We start from the raw sequence: 20,460 nt of genomic DNA, 5'->3' as shown, positions 1-20,460 counted from the left end.
CACAGTGTCCCATGCATGCTGCCCCCTCCTCATAGTGTCCCATGCATGCTGCCCCCTCCTCACAATGTCCCATGCATGCTGCCCTCCCCTCACAATGTCCCATGCATGCTGCCCCCTCCTCACAATGTCCCATGCATGCTGCCCCTCTCCATGAGCTCCTAATGCTGCCTTCCTCTTTTCCATAATGACACCTCCATGCTGCCCCATTCATCATACTAAGACCACCACACTAACGCTTATGCTGAGACACCACCCCACACACACACACACACACACACACTACTCCACTCTTAATATTGACTCCCCTACATTGCTCCACTCCATACTGAGCCCACACATGCTGCCCCTTCTCCATAATGAGCTCCCAATGCTGCCCCCTCTCATTCTGAGTCCTTACACTCCCCCCATCGATTTTGTCATTGCACTATCCCTCAACTCTTGTCCTCTGTCTCTAGCATTGGCCCCTCTCTCCCATTCCCCCAGCAGCAGCCTCTCTCCCCCGCCTTCAGCAGCAGCCTCTCCCCCAGCATCAGCCTCTCTTCCCCAGCCCCCCCAGCATTAACCTCTCTCCCCCCAGCGTCCCCCAGCATCAGCCTCTCTCCCCCCAGCCTCCCCCAGTTTCAGCCTCTCTCCCCCAGCTTTCTCCAGCATCAGCCTCTCTCCCCCAGCTTCCCCCAGCATCAGCCTCTGCCCCCAGCATCAGCCTCTCTTCTCCCAGCCTCCCCCAGCATCAGCCTCTTTCCTCCCAGCCTCCCCCCTCCCAGCCTCCCCCAGCATCAGCCTCCCCCCTCCCAGACTCTCCCAGCATCAGCCTCCCCCAGCATCAGCCTCTTTCCTCCCAGCCTCCCCCAGCATCAGCCTCCCCCAGCATCAGCCTCTCTTCTCCCAGCCTCCCCCAGCATCAGCCTCTCTCCTCCCAGCCTCCCTCAGTATCAGCTTCCCCCTCCCAGCCTCCCCCAGCATCAGCCTCTCTCCTCCCAGCCTCCCCCAGCATCAGCCTCCCCCAGCATCAGCCTCCCTCCTCCAAGCCTCCCCCAGCATCAGCCTCCCTCCTCCCAGCCTCCCCCAGCATCAGCCTCCCCCCTCCTAGCCTCCCCCAGCGTCAGCCTCTCTCCTCCCAGCCTCCCCCAGCATCAGCCTCCCTCAGCATCAGCCTCTCTCCTCTGAGCCTCCCGCAGCATAAGCCTCTCCCAGCATCAGCCTCCCTCCACCCAGCCTCTCCCAGCATCAGCCTCTCTCCTCCCAGCCTCAGCCTCCCTCCTCCCAGCCTCCCCCAGCATCAGCCTCTCTCCTCCAAGCCTCCCCCAGCATCAGCCTCTTTCCTCCCAGCCTTCCCCAGCATCAGCCTCTCTCCTCCCAGCCTCCCCCAGCATCAGCCTCTCTCCTCCCAGCCTCCCCCCTCCCAGCCTCCCCCAGCATCAGCCTCCCCCTCCCAGACTCTCCCAGCATCAGCCTCCCCCAGTATTAGCCTCTGTCCTCCCAGCCTCCTCCAGCATCAGCCTCACCCAGCATCAGCCTCTCTTCTCCCAGCCTCCCCCAGCATCAGCCTCTCTCCTCCCAGCATCAGCTTTCCCCTCCCAGCCTCCCCCAGCATCAGCCTCTCTCCTCCCAGCCTCCCCCAGCATCAGCCTCCTTCAGTATCAGCCTCCCTCCTCCCAGCCTCCCTCAGCATCAGCCTCCCTCCTCCCAGCCTCCTTCAGCATCAGCCTCCCCCCTCCTAGCCTCCCCCAGCATCAGCCTCTCTCCTCCCAGCCTCCCCCAGCATCAGCCTCCCTCAGCATCAGCCTCTCTCCTCCGAGCCTCCCGCAGCATCAGCCTCTCCCAGCGACAGCCTCCCTTAGCATCAGCCTCTTTCCTCCCAACCTCCCCCAGCATCAGCCTCTCTCCTCCCAGCCTCTCCCAGCATCAGCCTCTCACCTCCCAGCCTCTCCCAGCATCAGCCTCTCTCCTCCCAGCCTCCCCCAGCATCAGCCTCCCTCAGCATCAGCCTCCCTCCTCCCATCCTCCCCCAGCATCAGCTTCTCTCCTCCCAGCCTCCCCCAGCATCAGCCTCTTTCCTCCCAGCCTACCCCAGCATCAGTCTCTCTCCTCCCAGCCTCCCCCAGTATCAGCCTCTCCCAGCATCAGCCTCCCTCAGCATCAGCCTCTCTCCTCCCTGCCTCTCCCAGCATCAGCCTCCCTCCTCCCAGCCTCTCCCAGCATCAGCCTTTCTCCTCCCAGCCTCAGCCTCCCTCCTCCCAGCCTCCCCCAGCATCAGCCTCTCTCCTCCCAGCCTCCCCCAGCATCAGCCTCTCTCCTCCCAGCCTCTCCCAGCATCAGCCTCCCTCCTTCCAGCCTCTCCCAGCATCAGCCTCTCTCCTCCCAGCCTCAGCCTCCCTCCTCCCAGCCTCCCCCAGCATCAGCCTCTCTCCTCCCAGCCTCCCCCAGCATCAGCCTCTTTCCTCCCAGCCTCCTCCAGCATCAGCCTCTCTCCTCCCAGCCTCCCCCAGTATCAGCCTTTCTCCTCCCAGCTTCTCCCAGCATCAGCTTCCCCCAGCATCAGCCTCTCGCCTCCCAGCCTCCCCCAGCATCAGCCTCTCTCCTCCCAGCCTCTCTCCTCCCAGCCTCCCCCAGCATCAGCCTCTGATTGTCTGCACCTGATTGAATTTTGCCAGAATTCTGGTATAAATTGCTTTGAAAAGATGCAATTTTTTAAATTTTTGGTGTTTACATACCAGCTTCACCCAGCAATGCTAAAATAAGCGCAGATGGGGAGTGACAGGGTCACATTGTGACTACAGGTGGTATAAGTGGTCTCCTGGCGAACAGGGCAACACAGTGGCAACAGCTCAGTAGTGTTAAAGTGGAAAACCCCCGGCAACCGATATAACACAAAGGAAACAAAATACAAACGTCGACCCTGGCACTTGGGAAAGGGGAGCGTGGACACCTCCCAACACTCACCTGAAGCTGATCCCTGCCTCCCAAATGTCTCCCTGCTTCCCTAATGTCCCTAGATGGATGAATCCTCCCTTGCACCAATCCCATGCCTCACAATGTGCTGTGACCTTCTGATCTCAGGTCGCCAGAAGATCACATCAGGTTTTTTTCTTTGCAAAAAAAGTGATTATTTATTTGATGACGACAAAAGATGGTGGACATTTCAGCCCAACGGCCTTTATCATGTACAGTCGCTCCACAAGAGGGCTGTTTCAGAAGATTAGAAGAAAATAATGGAGCAGGATGGAAGGAGTACCACCAAGGATAATTTATAATACAAGAGTTTCAAGAGGGTGAAGACTTTTATCTTTATATATTCATGTGGATGACATAGAAGTTTGGGTGGTTGTAAGAGGACATGTAGATAAGCAGGGCCGGCTCCAGGTTTTTGTGGGCCCTGGGCGAAAGAGTCTCAGTGGGCCCATCCACACATAGACATGCACAGATACATACACATACAGGCATATGTACACATATATATTTAAAGAGACATTCACAAAAACACATAAATAGACATAAATCTAGACACAGTCATATACACTGACATGCATAGATAAACATCATACATGCGCACACACACACACACATACACACACACACACATACACACACACACACACATTATTTTTATATATTTATCCTGTATATATATTTCTAATATTGGGAAGCCGGCAACAGCCTCACTCACCTCCCGGCTTGTCTAACAGACATGGCCGCACATAGAGCACACTAACACTGCTGTATATATGTCGCGGGCGGGGAGGAGGGTGGCAACGCCGCGCTCTCCCACAGCTCGGGTCCGGCCGCCGCTGCTCTGCGGCTACTGCTGCTCGGTGGCTCGAGCGATGGGCCGGATCCCGGGGACTCGAGCGGCGCTCCTCGCCCGTGAGTGAAAGGGGTATTGTTTTTGGGTATTTATTGTCCGTGACGCCACCCACGGTTGTGGTGATTGTGTGGACACCACCGCTGCTCTGTATGGGGATCCCGGGAGCGATGGTATGGAGCAGCTAGATGTTGGCCCTCCCCTCCGTGGGTAGGGGGTTGGTGGTCCCGGGGCCCGATGATGGGGCGTTAGGATGGTTGACAGGTGGGTTATGGGGCCTGTTGAGGTGCAGGGATGCAGGGGCAGCGCTGTGCCGCACGGCACGGAGGTACTCACTCAGCCCAAGGATGATGACACAGTTCACGGTAAACAAACGGCTGGTTGGACGGGTCCCTCGGACGGCTGCGGTGTTGATGTTCCCTGCAAGTTAGCGGTGACTGTCTCTTCCCTGCACCTAGATACGGTTGTTGGTAGCGATGGATTCCCACCGGTAACCCGCTCCCCAGCTTAAATATGAGCCGGAGGAGCCCCTCTCTTGCCCGCAGGCGCTGGCCCTGAGAAACTGGTGCCTTGGCGGTGGCGGTGTCTCTCCAATATGGTTGGACGGTTGCCTTCAATCGGGACTTTGGCTGTTGGGAGACCCGGAGGTCCCCTTCACTGACGGATTTGGCAAATTGTACGGCGACTCCAAGCCTTGCCGGGATCCGAAAGGCCCCTGCCAATGGTGCTGGCTTCTCTTTGTGTACCGGTCCGGTACCGCCGGGCAACCACCCGTCCACGGTCCTTACGGTAGACTCCAATAGGCAACTCCTGCAGACGGTCACCGCCGTCTGCCAACCTTGCTGTCTCAGTCCGGGGCACACACCCGGACCAACTTCAGGCTCAGTTGCTGTACTTTCCCTTCACTTCCACTCCTGTCACTTGCTCCTTTACCACTCAACTCCTCAACTCATCTGCCTGGTTTTCCCGCCTCAAGAACTGTGAACTCCTTGGTGGGCGGAGCCAACCGCCTGGCCCACCCCCTGGTGTGGACATCAGCCCCTGGAGGAAGGCAACAAGGATTTAAGGTTTAGCTTTGGTGTACCTATCCGGGGTGTAGGGTGTGGTGGTGTCATTACCTGTGACCCCTAGCTTGCCCAGGGCATCACATTCCCCCTTAGCAAAAGTCAGACCGTCCGCGGGCTGCCCGTCCAACACCGGTTTTATTTTTCTGAAAAAGATAAAAAAAACACATACAAGTATAGTAACATCATCCCACAACGGGAGGCACTTTTCTTAAACGTTACGGTAACATTTCAAACGGTTGCTGCTGCCGCTCTCTCCCACCCAAGTAACCTGGCCCTGATGCTGCCCCTAAGAAACAGGCAGCACCCCTTGTCCCCTGTCCTGAACCAAGTTACCCGAGCGGGATCTGTCCTTCTCCTCCAGAGGGTAGCCACCGGTTCCTGTGGTGGCTGGGCCCCAGCCTGCTCCACTGCGGGCCCTCCCTCCAACCTGCCTCTCCGGAGGCGGTAACGGTTAGCTGCAACAAAACATTTTTTTATTTACATGCCACTTAACGTTTGTGGTTGCCCTGCAAGTTCACGGGCTTGTCCGTAAGGAGTCCCTTACGCATAAAATGCGGATGGTCCCCACGGGGACAACGGTGCTGGCAACGGCCGGTTTCAATCAGGTGCAGACAATCAGGTTAACTTCAGTTAATCATTTTCATTTTCACTTTCAACTTGTAAACACACACTGGTGGTCCCAACGGGGACTGTGCAACGGTACTCCGCTGCCTTTACTCCGATTCCTCCGCATCACCTGAGGGAGGGGGTGCGGTGCTCACTCGGGCCTCCTGGCTGCCCCTTAACTTTGCATCCAGCGCAAACCACCCCCTCTCCCCACAGTGTCGGGTATACTGAACTAAGTCGCCCGGCATCAGGTTACGACCGGGGTGCTCCTCTGGCAGGTGAGCATTCACATCCCGCCGGGCTATAAACACTTCGGCCTCCAGGCCCGGTTCAAAAATGAATCCATAGCCCCGGCGGACATCAAACCGCCTCACCTGCCCCTCATACAGCGGGCCCCGGACACGGAAGGTCGCTTGTCTCAAACTCTCCTTCTCCTGTATCGTACGGCCCACCATCTCCTCTTTCCTTCTTTCTCTCTCCTCGATTTCCAGACCCAACGGTACCGGCTCCCTGTCCCAGTACGGCGCTGCTGCGAGCTCCGGCGCACGGGTCGGGCCCCGCGAGACCTCTCGGACGCTGCTCACCCCTGTTGATCTGGGTGGCAGGTCCCGCGGTGACTTGGCCTTGGACGCCACCTTGCAGCGGCAACCCGGCGCAACCTCAGCCGAGGTGTGGGGGACGGGCACAGGGGCTTTCCTCTGCTGGGCCTTCGGCACGGAGCGGGGAGTTTCTCGGGGGACGCCTCCGGTTCTGACCTCGGGGCTTTCCACGGCAGCACCTCCGGTCTGCTACGGGCTCCGGCTACAGGTCGGCCCGCTGGGGCGGGCATGCTGGGTATCACTACCGGTTGCGGTGGTAGCGGGCCTAGTGGCGGGGTCACGGCTTCCGGGACGGGTGGCGAGGGAGGCAGCAGGGTGAGAGGGTTTAGACCGGGTCCCGCAGCCGCAATGACCGGCCCTTCAAGAGCATCGGGGCGTGGGTCACTCACCCTCCCTTCCACAGCTTCCTCCTCGCGTCTCCGCACGGCTGCTATAACCTCCGCCATGTCGGTCTCCCACTCCTCCATGAGGAGCTGCATTTTGACCTGCAGCCTCTGGTAGAGCTGCGCGGTCCGGATCTACACCCACGCCGCGGTTCCAGGCACGGGAGCTACGGTGCTTCGGGACGGCATCCACATGTTGCTGGCGGCTTCTCCCAGGAACAAGGTGGCTGTAGAGTCCTGGCGTCCCTGCTTTTATAGCCACGGCTACATGTACTCAGTCGCCATTTCGTCCCCCTTAGCCTCTTTCCGGCTCCTCCTCTCTCGAGGCGGGGTTTTGGCCTTCGAGCCTCCACTACTCGAGAAGACGCTCGAGCGGGAACTTTTCGCGCCAAAGATGGCGGCTTCTGAAATTTTCCGGCCAGACACCTCCGGCGGTAACAAGGCGCACCTCTACCAGACGGCAGAGCGGTAAGATCCTGTTCGTGATGCCAAGTTGTCGCGGGCGGGGAGGAGGGTGGCAACGCTGCGCTCTCCTACAGCTCGGGTCCGGCCGCCGCTGCTCTGCGGCTACTGCTGCCCGGTGGCTCGAGCGATGGGCCGGATCCCGGGGACTCGAGCGGCGCTCCTCGCCCGTGAGTGAAAGGGGTATTGTTTTTGGGGATTTATTGTCCGTGACGCCACCCACGGTTGTGGTGATTGTGTGGACACCACCGCTGCTCTGTATGCGGATCCCGGGAGCGATGGTATGGAGCAGCTAGATGTTGGCCCTCCCCACCGTGGGTAGGGGGTTGGCGGTCCCAGGGCCCGATGATGGGGAGTTAGGATGGTTGACAGGCGGGTTATGGGGCCTGTTGAGGTGCAGGGACGCAGGGGCAGCGCTGTGCCGCACGGCACGGAGGTACTCACTCAGCCCAAGGATGATGACACAGTTCACGGTAAACAAACGGCTGGTTGGACGGGTCCCTCAGACGGCTGCGGTGTTGATGTTCCCTGCAAGTTAGCGGTGACTGTCTCTTCCCTGCACCTAGATACGGTTGTTGGTAGCGATGGATTCCCACCGGTAACCTGCTCCCCAGCTTGGATATGAGCCGGAGGAGCCCCTCTCTTGCCCGCAGGCGCTGGCCCTGAGAAACTGGTGCCTTGGCGGTGGCGGTGTCTCTCCAATATGGTTGGACGGTTGCCTTCAATCGGGACTTTGGCTGTTGGGAGACCCGGAGGTCCCCTTCACTGACGGATTTGGCAAATTGTATGGCGACTCCAAGCCTTGCCGGGATCCGAAAGGCCCCTGCCAATGGTGCTGGCTTCTCTTTGTGTACCGGTCCGGTACCGCCGGGCAACCACCCGTCCACGGTCCTTACGGTAGACTCCAATAGGCCACTCCTGCAGACGGTCACCGCCGTCTGCCAACCTTGCTGTCTAAGTCCGGGGCACACACCCGGACCAACTTCAGGCTCAGTTGCTGTACTTTCCCTTCACTTCCACTCCTGTCACTTGCTCCTTTACCACTCAACTCCTCAACTCATCTGCCTGGTTTTCCCGCCTCTAGGACTGTGAACTCCTTGGTGGGCGGAGCCAACCGCCTGGCCCACCCCCTGGTGTGGACATCAGCCCCTGGAGGAAGGCAACAAGGATTTAAGGTTTAGCTTTGGTGTACCTATCCGGGGTGTAGGGTGTGGTGGTGTCATTACCTGTGACCCCTGGCTTGCCCAGGGCGTCACATTTACACCACAAGAGAGGCTGGGGACAACACATTACTGGGGGATTATATATTACTGAGGAAAGGGGTATACAGCAATGGGGGGCATACAGCTCTAGAGGAGGGCAGTGACTGAGGTGGCGGGGACAAACAGCTGTGAGGTGGGGTGGTGACATGCAGCTCTGGGGGTATACAGTTCTGGGGTGGGGGGGGACATACAGCTCTGAGGGGGTATACAGCATCTGGGTGGAGGGAACATACAGCTCTGAGGGGGTATACAGCACCTGGTTGGAGGGAACATACAGCTCTGAGGGGGTATACAGCACCTGGGTGGAGGGGACATACAACTCTGGGGGTATAGTAGTTTGCAGCCCCCATATTGTGTTATGAAGCCCCCATTGTCCTCCATATAGTATTATGTAGCCCCCATATGCACTACGCAGCCCACATATAACATTAAGCAGCCCCCATATAGCACAATGCAGACCTAGATAGCATTAGGCACCTTCATGTAGTATACAGCCCACATATAGCACAATGCAGACACATATAGCATTAGGCACCTTCATGTAGTATATAGCCCACTTATAGCACAGTGCAGACCCAGATAGCAATAGGCAACCTCATGTAGTATACAGCCCACATATAGCACAATGCAGACACATATAGCATTAGGCACACTCATGTAGTATACATCCCCTAAATACCACAGTGCAGAGCCAGATAGCATTAGGCACCCTCATGTAGTGCAGAGCCCCTATATAGTACATTGCAGAGTCAGATAGCATTAGGCACCCTCATGTAGTATACAGCCCCTATATACCACAGTGCAGAGCCAGATAGCATTAGGCACCCTCATATAGTACACAGCACCTATATAGCACAGTGCAGAGCCAGATAGCATTAGGTATCCTCATGTAGTACACAGACCTATATAGTACAGTGCAGACCCAGACAGCACAGTGCAGAGCCAGATAGCATTAGACACCCTCATGTAGCATACAGCTTGTATATAGCACAGCCTGTATACAGCACAGTGCAGAGCCAGATAGCAGTAGGCACCCTCATGTAGAATACAGTGATTAATACTCAGTGGCGTAACTAGAGTTTGATGGGCCCTGCTGCAAAATTTGGACCGGGGCCCCCCTCCACGTACACCGAGACTTAGGGGCACTTTGCACACTGCGACATCGCAGGTGCGATGTCGGTGGGGTCAAATTGAAAATGACGCACTTCCGGCATCGCATGCGACATCGCAGTGTGTAAAGACTGGATGATACGATTAACGAGCGCAAAAGCGTCGTAATCGTATCATCGGTACAGCGTCGGCGTAATCCATAATTACGCTGACGCAATGGTCCGATGTTGTTCCTCGCTCCTGCGGCAGCACACATCGCTGTGTGTGAAGTCGCAGGAGCGAGGAACGTCTCCTACCGGCCTCACTGCGGCTTCCGTAGGATATGCGGAAGGAAGGAGGTGGGCAGGATGTTTACATCCTGCTCATCTCCGCCCCTCCGCTCTGATTGGCCGCCTGCCGTGTGACGTCGCAGTGACGCCGCACGACCCGCCCCCTTAACAAGGAGGCGGGTCGCCGGCCACAGGGACGTCGCACGGCAGGTGAGTGTGTGTGTGAAGCTGGCGTAGAGATAACTTTCGCTACGCCAGCTATCACCACATATCGCTGCTGCGACGGGGGCGGGCACTATCGCACTCGGCATCGCAGCATCGGCCTGCGATGTCTTAGTGTGCAAAGCCCGCCTTAGGGTACGGAATAATGACACTGACACTTGGGGTACAGGATAATGACGCTGACACTTGGCTCTTACCCTCACCACCCAGGTTTCCCATGATCTGAAATCCCTCTATCAGTACCCTGCTTTCCCATGTTCTGATATCCATCTTGTCCTCAGCACCCAGCTTCCCCATGCTCTGCTATACATCTTTCCCTCAGCACCCAGCTTTCCCATAAAAGAGCATGGGAAAGCTGGGTGCTGAGAGATGTACAGCAGAGCATGGGAAAGCTGGGTGCTGAGGGAAAGAGCCTTTTTCCCTCAGGACAAAACATTTCCATCCCATACTTGTATCTTAGTCCCCCTTGTATATAGATCTCCAAATACTATAATGGCCCCCACATAGCCTTCCGTATAATATAAAGGGTCCCACATAACCCTTGATATATTAGAATGCACCCCCATAGTTCTCCATGTATTACAATGCATTTCCCCAAAGTTCTCCATGTATTATAATTCAGCCCATAGTTCTCCATATATTATACTGCACCACATAGTCCTCCAGTTTTATAACGCACACCCATAGTCCATGTATAAGGTAGCCTCCATATTCCTCCATATATTATAATGTAGCCCCCATAGTCCTATATGTATTGTAATGTAGCGCCATAAATCATCATATTGTATTATGCAGCCCCATACTCCTCCATGTATAATGCACCCCTATATTCCATGTATAAGGTGTCCTTCATTTTGTATTATGCAGCCCCATACTCCTCCATGTATAATGCACCCCTAGTCCATGTATAAGGTGTCCTTCATGTTTATTATGTAGACCCATAGACCTCCATGTATCATGCAGCCAGCACCCCCTGGCCTCCATGTGTCATGCAGCTAGCAAAATAAAAAAACAAGAACCTCTCTTCTCCTTCCAACCCTTGCGACCGCGGTAGTTACTCCCCTGCCCCCATATCTCACACACCCTGCAGCCCATACAGCCTGCACCCCCATATCACACACACTACACCCCCATATGTCACACACCCTGCTCCCCATACAGCCTGCACCCCCATATCACACACACTACACCCCCATATCTCACACATCCTGCTCCCCATACAGCCTGCACCCCCCAGATCACACACACTACACCCCCATATGTCACACACCCTGCTCCCCATACAGCCTGCACCCCCATATCACACACACTACACCCCCATATGTCACACACCCTGCTCCCCATACAGCCTGCACCCCCATATCACACACACTACACCCCCATATGTCACACATCCTGCTCCCCATACAGCCTGCACCCCCATATCACACACACTACACCCCCATATCCCACACACCCTGCTCCCCATACAGCCTGCACCCCCCAGATCACAGACACTACACCCCCATATCTCACACACCCTGCTCCCCATACAGCCTGCACCTCCCATATCACACACACTACACCCCCATATCTCACACACCCTGCTCCCCATACAGCCTGCACCCCCCAGATCACACACACTACACCTCCATATCTCACTCACCCTGCTCCCCATACAGCCTGCACCCCCAAGATCACACACACTACACCCCCATATCTCACACACCCTGCTCCCCATACAGCCTGCACCCCCATATCACACACTACACCCCCATATCTCACACACCCTGCTCCCCATACAGCCTGCACCCCCTAGATCACACACACTACACCCCCATATCTCACACACCCTGCTCCCCATACAGCCTGCACCCCCCATATCACACACACTACACCCCCACATCTCACACAGCCTGCACCCCCATATCACACACACTACACCCCCATATCTCACACACCCTGCCCACACATCTCACCCTGCCTGTACCCCAACTTACCCCCCTCAAACACTCTGCACCCCTTCACATCCTTCTGCCACAGTCTGCAGCCCTCATATGCCACTCACCCTGCAGCCCCCTTTCCCCTCATGTCCCCTCTTTGCTTTTTACCAGTCATGTGTCCAAATCTCCTTCAGGATTCAGTATCTTGCTTTCTGCCCGGCATCCTGTGTCTTCTCTTTTCCCACACAGTCACATGGGCGTGACATCATCGCAGGTCCTGCAGGATGGAGTATTCCGTCTTCTGTGCAGTTCAGGAGCCCTCCTGCTCTGCTGCAGCTCAGACACGGCTGGTGGCCTCTCCAGGTCAGGGGCCCCTCTACTGACACTGGGCTCCCCTGACTCACAGACCGGCCCCCTGACGGTCGCATTGTTGGCCACTACACAGCGGCACTACACATAGGGGCCCGGCAGCCGGCTCTGCAGAGCGGCTGCCGGGCCCCTATGTGTACTAGTGCCGCTGTGTAGTGGCCGGTCTGTGAGTCAGGGGAGCCCAGTGTCAGTAGAGGGGCGGCTCACTTCTCCTCGTTCCCCCGCTGATCCGGTCTCCTCGGCGCGTCGTCCATTGCTGTCGCTCGCTCTGACCTCTCAGCAGGCGCGCAGTGATGACGTCACCGCGGTCCTCTGCAGAGCTGTCAGAAGAACGCCGACAGTCACAGCGGGGAGAATGATAAGAGAGAGAGCGCGCCGCTCACTCTCTCATCATTGCTCTCAATTGTATCGGCACCTGCGATGCCAATGCAATTGAAAGCGCGATCCTCGGCGGGGGGCGGTGACAGCACGGCCACCGCCCCCCCCTGAGTAGCGGTGTGCCACTCCTGCCACCGCGAGTGGGCCCCCCGGCAGCTCAGGGCCCTGGCATTTGACCGGGTTTGCCGGGTGCTGGCGCCGGCCCTGTAGATAAGCACCATCTGAAAGAGGCTCCTGCAGACTTCTCTCATATGGAGGAGGAGTTTTTAGGCATTAGTGGGGTGGATATTTTCCTTCTGTAAGCCACCTTCCCAGGATCTGGCTGTCAGTCTGGGACTATTGACCCCACACTAGCACCTCTAATGAAACCTTTTTTCAGCTGAGTGCACAACAATACCCTATAACCTAGAAGATCACATCAGGCAGGGACACACTAGTGATAGCGGAAGTGCCTACAGCTGATCTAATTCATGAAGGGCTGTGGCCTTACTTGCTCCAATAATGTAAGATTTCTGGTGTGGCGCCCAGAGGCATCCACCTCCTCATGAATAAAGAGTCTGACTCTACTATGCCCCCTCATTAACACAGGTGAGAAAATCACTGGAATTAGGGCCCTAAGCTAACTAAATGAAGTTATTGTGAATTTAGTAGATATTTGTATTCCACATGAAATCATTTTGGTGCGTTTTTAAGAAACCTGTTAGGGATGTTCCTTTGTTATTCCTTCTAGAAATAAATGAATAAAATGACAATTGGCTGTTGGGACATGTCCTTACCCATTTTGACACTGTCCAATCAGTAAATGTAACAGGTTTTAATTTCGTGTGACAATCTGATGGTTTCCTAATACCAATTTGTGGTACATACAATGTTTTAATCTGCATTTATTGCATTTTAATTTAGAAAGCAATGGTGACTGAAAAACTACAATTCTGGTGTTTCGATTAGTTTAAATAGATTTAGACTTTTATGAAGGTGGCAATTAAAAAATATATTTTTATTTTATTTTTTTATTTTAATTGGGAATAAATTGGTGTGACTCAAAACTTTTAGATTTTTTTTTTGTATTGTTTAAAACCTTAGTGTTTTACCTGCTGGGGAATAAAAATCCTCAGACATTTTATCTATAATGGGGGTAAACACTGAATTGAGGCATGTAGTGTCCATCCGTTCACCTTTTCTGCGTCGCACAAAGACACGGTGGTTGGATCCAAAGATCTCAAATTTCCTAGCAGCTATTTTACCATGAAGGCCTGCTGCACAAAGTCTCCTCTTAACAATTGTTCTATAGATGTGTCTGCTGCTAGAACTCTGTGTGGCATTGACCTGGTCTCTAAACTGAGCTGCTGTTAACCTGCGATTTCTGAGGCTGGTGACTCAGATAAACCTATCCTCTGCAACAGAGGTGACTCTTGGTCTTCCATTCCTGGGGCGGTCCTCATGTGAGCCAGTTTCTTTGTAGCGATTGATGGTTTTTGCCACTGCACTTGGGGACACTTTCAAAGTTTTTCCAATTTTTCAGACTGACTGACTTTCATTTCTTAAAGTAATGATGGCCACTTGTTTTTCTTTACTTTGCTGCTTTTTTCTTGCCATAATGCAAATTCTAACAGTCTATTCAGTAGGACTATCAGCTGTGTATCCACCAGACTTCTGCACAACACAACTGATGGTCCCAACCACATTTATAAGGCAAGAAATCCCACTTGTTAAACCTGACAGGGCACACCTGTGAAGTGAAAACCATTTCCGGTGACTACCTCTTGAAGCTCATCAAAAGAATGCCAAGAGTGTGCAAAGCAGTAATCAAAGCAAAAGGTGGCTACTTTGAAGAACCTAGAATATAAGACATATTTTCAGTTGTTTCCCACTTTTTTGTTAAGTATTTCATTGCGCATGTATTAATTCATAGTTTTGATGCCTTCAATGTGAATCTACAAATTTTGGAGTCATGAAAATTAAGAAAACTCTTTGAATGATAAGATCTATCCACACTTTTTGTCTGTACTGTACATCTATTTTATATCAAGACCCCATTCTCAATAAGATCTTAAATACTGGTATCACCTGCGTGAAGGAAAGGAAAATTGGTGGCAAACATGTTGTCTACTAGCATGTATGTGGAACCTCCTAACAAAAAAACACGGCTATCGAGTAGAGGTTTTTATAAGTGCTCTGTGTATATGCAGGTATGCAAATGAAACTTTATTCATTGACAGGGATCTTAAAATTCATTATTTTATCAATTGCAATACCAACTATGTGGTGTACTGTGTACAATGCAATGAGTACAACATAAAATACATGGCTTCATCACTATTTCAAAATGAAAAAGAAGGATTTCTGGAAATATTTCTAACTAGCTGTAGTACCCGGGCGTTGCCCAGGATAGTAACTGTCTCTGTGTCGCTGTCTGTCTGTTTCTTTCCTTGTCTGTGTCTATGTCTCTGTCTGTTTCTATCTCTCTGTCTGTCTTTGTATCAGTCTGTCTGTCTCTATCTCTGTGTCTCTTTCTATCTCTGTGTCTCTTCCCTGTCTGTCTCTTGCCCCATCTGCCTCTTGCCCCGTCTGTCTCTTTCCAGGTCTGTCTCTTTCCAGGTCTGTCTCTTTCCCCATCTGTCTCTTTCCACGTCTGTCTCTTTCCCCGTCTGTCTCTTTTCAGGTCTGTCTCTTTCCCCGTCTGTCTCTTTCCAGGTCTGTCTATTTTCAGGTCTGTCTCTTTCCCCATCTGTTTTTGTCTATCTCTCTGTCTGTCTCTTTCCCCATCTGTCTCTTTCCCCGTCTGTCTCTTTCCTGGTCTGTCTCTTTCCCCACCTGTCTCTTTCCCCACCTGTCTCTATCTGTCTCTTTCCAGCTCTGTCTCTTTCCAGGTCTGTCTCTTTCAAGGTCTGTCTCTTTCAAGGTCTGTCTCTTTCCTGGTCTGTTCCTTTCCCCGTCTGTTTTTGTCAGTCTCTCTGTCTGTCTCTTTCCTCATCTGTCTCTTTCCAGGTTTGTTTCTTTCCAGATCTGTCTCTTTCCCGTCTGTTTCTTTCCCCGTCTGTTTTTATCCCCGTCTGTCTCTTTTCCTGTCTGTCTCTTTCCCCGTGTATCTCTTTCCCAGTCTGTCTCTTTCAAAGTCTGTCTCTTTCAAAGTCTGTCTCTTTCCCTGTCTGTCTGTCTCTTCCTTTGTCTGTCTCTATCTCTCTGTTTCTTTCCCCATTTGTCTCTTTCTAGGTCAGTCTTTTTCCCAGGCCTGTCTCTCTCCCCATCTGTCTCCCTGTTTCTTTTCCTGTCTCTTTCCCTGTCTGTCTTTGTCTGTAATATTGGTTCTTAAATAAAAAGAAATTATGGTTTAGTGCAAACTCCATTAATTCCATCAGGAGGTCCAATAATTCACCATCTAGACCACGCATAGAAAGGTAATACCTTCATGCAAGCAAACCATCTTCATGTTTTATAGAAGTATAAAGGGACTCGACGTCACATGTTATAATAAACATATCTGGTTCCAAGATGACATTATCCAGTCGTTGTAAAACTTCAGTCGAGTCCCTAATATATGATGGCAATTCACTCACAAATATAGAAGTTTAAGAACTTGCAAACAGGTTCAATAAGGGCCCCATTCCCCGACACAATAGGTCTGCCTGGGGGGTTTGAAATATCCTTATGGACCTTGGGAAGGAAGTATATTGTAGCCACAGTGGGATCAGATATTTTTACTCCCTCCCATATCTTCTTGGAGATAGTGCCGCTTTGATAGCTCAAATCCAAAATCCTAAATAATTCCTCCTGGAATTTCTTAGTTGGATTGCTATCCAATTTCTTATAACAGCTATTATCTTTTAGTTGTCGATATGCCTCCTTCTCGTATTTCTGAGTTGGTCACACAACAATATTTCCACCCTTATCTGAGGGCTTAAAAATCACACCTTCCATTTTGGATAACTCATTCAGGGCTTTCCTTTGGGCACCAGTCAAATTGTCATACATTCTATGATTTGGCATTTTGTAAAATTCTTCACAAACCATCATGGTGAACATTTCTACAGAGCTGCCAGACAGGGTGGGAAACATTTTTCCTTTTTTCTTTATAAATCTGGTAACTTACCAGAACCTTCTTCAGTCTGCTCAAGGAGAAGTACTTCTAATATCCGTACCACTTCCAATTCCTCCTCTATAGAGAATGGAGCGTGCATGGGTTGTTTCGAAAAATGTTTTTTAAGGAGAAGCTTACGTGCAAACAAAAATGTGTCCTTAATAACATTAAAACAATCAACATTTGCAGATGGACACAAATTCAACCCAAGGGATAATACTGATTCCTGAGCCTCAGTAAGGGGATTCTCAGACAAATTAATTACCTTCAAAGTTTTGTTATTATTAGTACCAGCATCAGCATTGTACTCTTGTTTTCTCTTCATAGCGCCCTTCTGTGTGTTCTGTCGTGTGATTATACCATATGAAGAGGTTAGTGTTTCTTCACTGGAGGTACCTGAATTCACACTAGAAAGAGATGACATGGAATGGGACCTATTCTTCAGCTTCCATATCCTCCACTTAAATACTTGATTTGTTTGATAGTCCCCCAAATCTCGCTTGAACTTCTCTATTTTTAGTTGTTGACTGTCTGCCTCCCACTTTGGGAACAGAGCTTCCATTTCTTGTTCAAACTTCACTCGGTTTTCCATACTTAAATTCTGCTGTAGTCTCAGCTGGACTGGTTTGATTTGCTCTTCTAGACTTTGCAACGACTTAGGCGGGCTTTGCACACTACGACATCGCAGGTGCGAGGTCGGTGGGGTCAAATTGAAAATGACGCACTTCCGGCATCGCATGCGACATCGTAGTGTGTAAAGCCTAGATGATACAATTAACAAGCGCAAAAGTGTCGTAATCGTATCATCGGTGCAGCGTCGGCGTAATCCATGATTACGCTGACGCAACAGTCCGATGTTGTTCCTCGCTCCTGCGGCAGCACACATCGCTGTGTGTGAAGCCGCAGGAGCGAGGAACATCTCCTACCGGCGTCACTGCGGCTTCTGTAGGATATGCGGAAGGAAGGAGATGGGTGGGATGTTTACATCCCACTCATCTCCGCCCCTCCGCTCCGATTGGCCGCCTGGCGTGTGACGTCGCTATGACGCCGCACGACCCGCCCCCTTAACAAGGAGGCAGGTCGCCGGCCAGAGCGACGGTCGCAGGACAGGTGAGTCCATGTGAAGCTGCCGTAGCGATAATGTTCGCTACGGCAGCTATCACAAGGAAATCGCTGCTGCGACGGGGGCGGGTACTATCGCGCTCGGCATCGCAGCATCGGCCTGCGATGTCGCAGGGTGCAAAGTACCCCTTAGTATCATGTTCAACCAGAATCTCCAAAAATATTTTACAAGCTTCCTCCCATCTATCCAATAATCTATTATCTTCAATGGGAAATGCCGGATGTACCTGGATTTGGAGTCCTCTTGGCACAAGTTGTTTTAATAAATACTGCTCCAAAGATGTTTTATTCCACCACGTTTTCATTCGGCGGAATAACAAATCCTTCAATATTCTCTGATCCATTAAACCAGTGGTAACAACCTCCACAGGTGCTGAATTACCACCATCACCAAAAACTTTATTCACTTGTGACATCCAATTACTATCTCTACTTTTAAAGTCCATTGTTTGATTTGGTCCTTCTACAACAATATATAAACCCAAAGTTAGAAGATTCGACTATAAATTAATAGAACAATATCCTATCGGCATATACCAACTGATAAGTATTACAAACTATCCCAATAAACTATAGGCTCATAAAATTTGTTTTTATTGATGACAATTAAAAAACATAAACACAGACAAAATTAAAATGACAATACCAAAGTTAGAAGGCAGGGGGAGCAGGTCATACACCAAGAATATAAAAAAAATATATGCCATAAACATTCATTTACAATTAAATTACTAAGTTCTGGCACTACAAGTCACAGAACATACCATTATATAATCCAATTACAAGGAGGCATTACAGCAGAAATGCATTATATATTCAGTTTCTTAAAGGTAAAATATCAACACTAGTCATATATATGGATGCCTCACTAAGGTGTAATCAAATGCTCAAACCAGACCTGCTGCCATACTTAAGGTGTAACACCACTCCCCCGCCAGCCACTCCAACACGTGTTTCACGCCGCTTCCTCAGGGAGTGATGTGGAGGCAAATAACGGGCCTATATATATATATATACAGTTAGGTCCAGAAATATTTGGACAGTGACACAATTTTCGCGAGTTGGGCTCTGCATGCCACCACATTGGATTTGAAATGAAACCTCTACAACAGAATTCAAGTGCAGATTGTAACGTTTAATTTGAATGTTTGAACAAAAATATCTGATAGAAATTGTAGGAATTGTACACATTTCTTTACAAACACTCCACATTTTAGGAGGTCAAAAGTAATTGGACAAATAAACCAAACCCAAAAAAAAAAATGTATTTTCAATATTTTGTTGCGAATCCTTTGGAGGCAATCACTGCCTTAAGTCTGGAACCCATGGACATCACCAAACGCTGGGTTTCCTCCTTCTTAATGCTTTGCCAGGCCTTTCCAGCCGCAGCCTTCAGGTCTTGTTTGTTTGTGGGTCTTTCCGTCTTAAGTCTGGATTTGAGCAAGTGAAATGCATGCTCAATTGGGTTAAGATCTGGTGATTGACTTGGCCATTGCAGAATGTTCCACTTTTTTGCACTCATGAACTCCTGGGTAGCTTTGGCTGTATGCTTGGGGTCATTGTCCATCTGTACTATGAAGCGCTGTCCGATCAACTTTGCGGCATTTGGCTGAATCTGGGCTGAAAGTATATCCCGGTACACTTCAGAATTCATCCGGCTACTCTTGTCTGCTGTTATGTCATCAATAAACACAAGTGACCCAGTGACATTGAAAGCCATGCATGCCCATGCCATCACGTTGCCTCCACCATATTTTACAGAGGATGTGGTGTGCCTTGGATCATGTGCCGTTCCCTTTCTTCTCCAAACTTTTTTCTTCCCATCATTCTGGTACAGGTTGATCTTGGTCTCATCTGTCCATAGAATACTTTTCCAGAACTGAGCTGGCTTCATGAGGTGTTTTTCAGCAAATTTAACTCTGGCCTGTCTATTTTTGGAATTGATGAATGGTTTGAATCTAGATGTGAACCCTTTGTATTTACTTTCATGGAGTCTTCTCTTTACTGTTGACTTAGAGACAGATACACCTACTTCACTGAGAGTGTTCTGGACTTCAGTTGATGTTGTGAACGGGTTCTTCTTCACCAAAGAAAGTATGCGGCGATCATCCACCACTGTTGTCATCCGTGGACGCCCAGGCCTTTTTGAGTTCCCAAGCTCACCAGTCAATTCCTTTTTTCTCAGAATGTACCCGACTGTTGATTTTGCTACTCCAAGCATGTCTGCTATCTCTCTGAAAGATTTTTTTCTTTTTTTTCAGCCTCAGGATGTTCTGCTTCACCTCAATTGAGAGTTGCTTAGACCGCATGTTGTCTGGTCACAGCAACAGCTTCTAAATGCAAAATCACACACCTGTAATCAACCCCAGACCTTTTAACTACTTCATTGATTACAGGTTAACGAGGGAGATGCCTTCAGAGTTAATTGCAGCCCTTAGAGTCCCTTGTCCAATTACTTTTGGTCCCTTGAAAAAGAGGAGGCTATGCATTACAGAGCTATGATTCCTAAATCCTTTCTCCGATTTGGATGGGAAAACTCTCATATTGCAGCTGGGAGTGTGCACTTTCAGCCCATATTATATATATAATTGTATTTCTGAACATGTTTTTGTAAACCGCTAAAATAACAAAACTTGTGTCACTGTCCAAATATTTCTGGACCTAACTGTATATATATATATATATATATATATATATATATACCTGGCACATGTGTTGTTTGATTAAAAGCCCCCATACCATATTATGTGGCGCCACTTTGAAAACGCCCCGACCGGAAGTCCAGAGGCGCGTCACCGTCGGTCACGTC

The sequence above is a fragment of the Anomaloglossus baeobatrachus genome, chromosome 2 (assembly GCF_048569485.1).
Source record: "Anomaloglossus baeobatrachus isolate aAnoBae1 chromosome 2, aAnoBae1.hap1, whole genome shotgun sequence".
Taxonomy (NCBI): Eukaryota; Metazoa; Chordata; class Amphibia; order Anura; family Aromobatidae; genus Anomaloglossus; species Anomaloglossus baeobatrachus.
Note: the sequence above shows the minus strand (reverse complement) of the source record.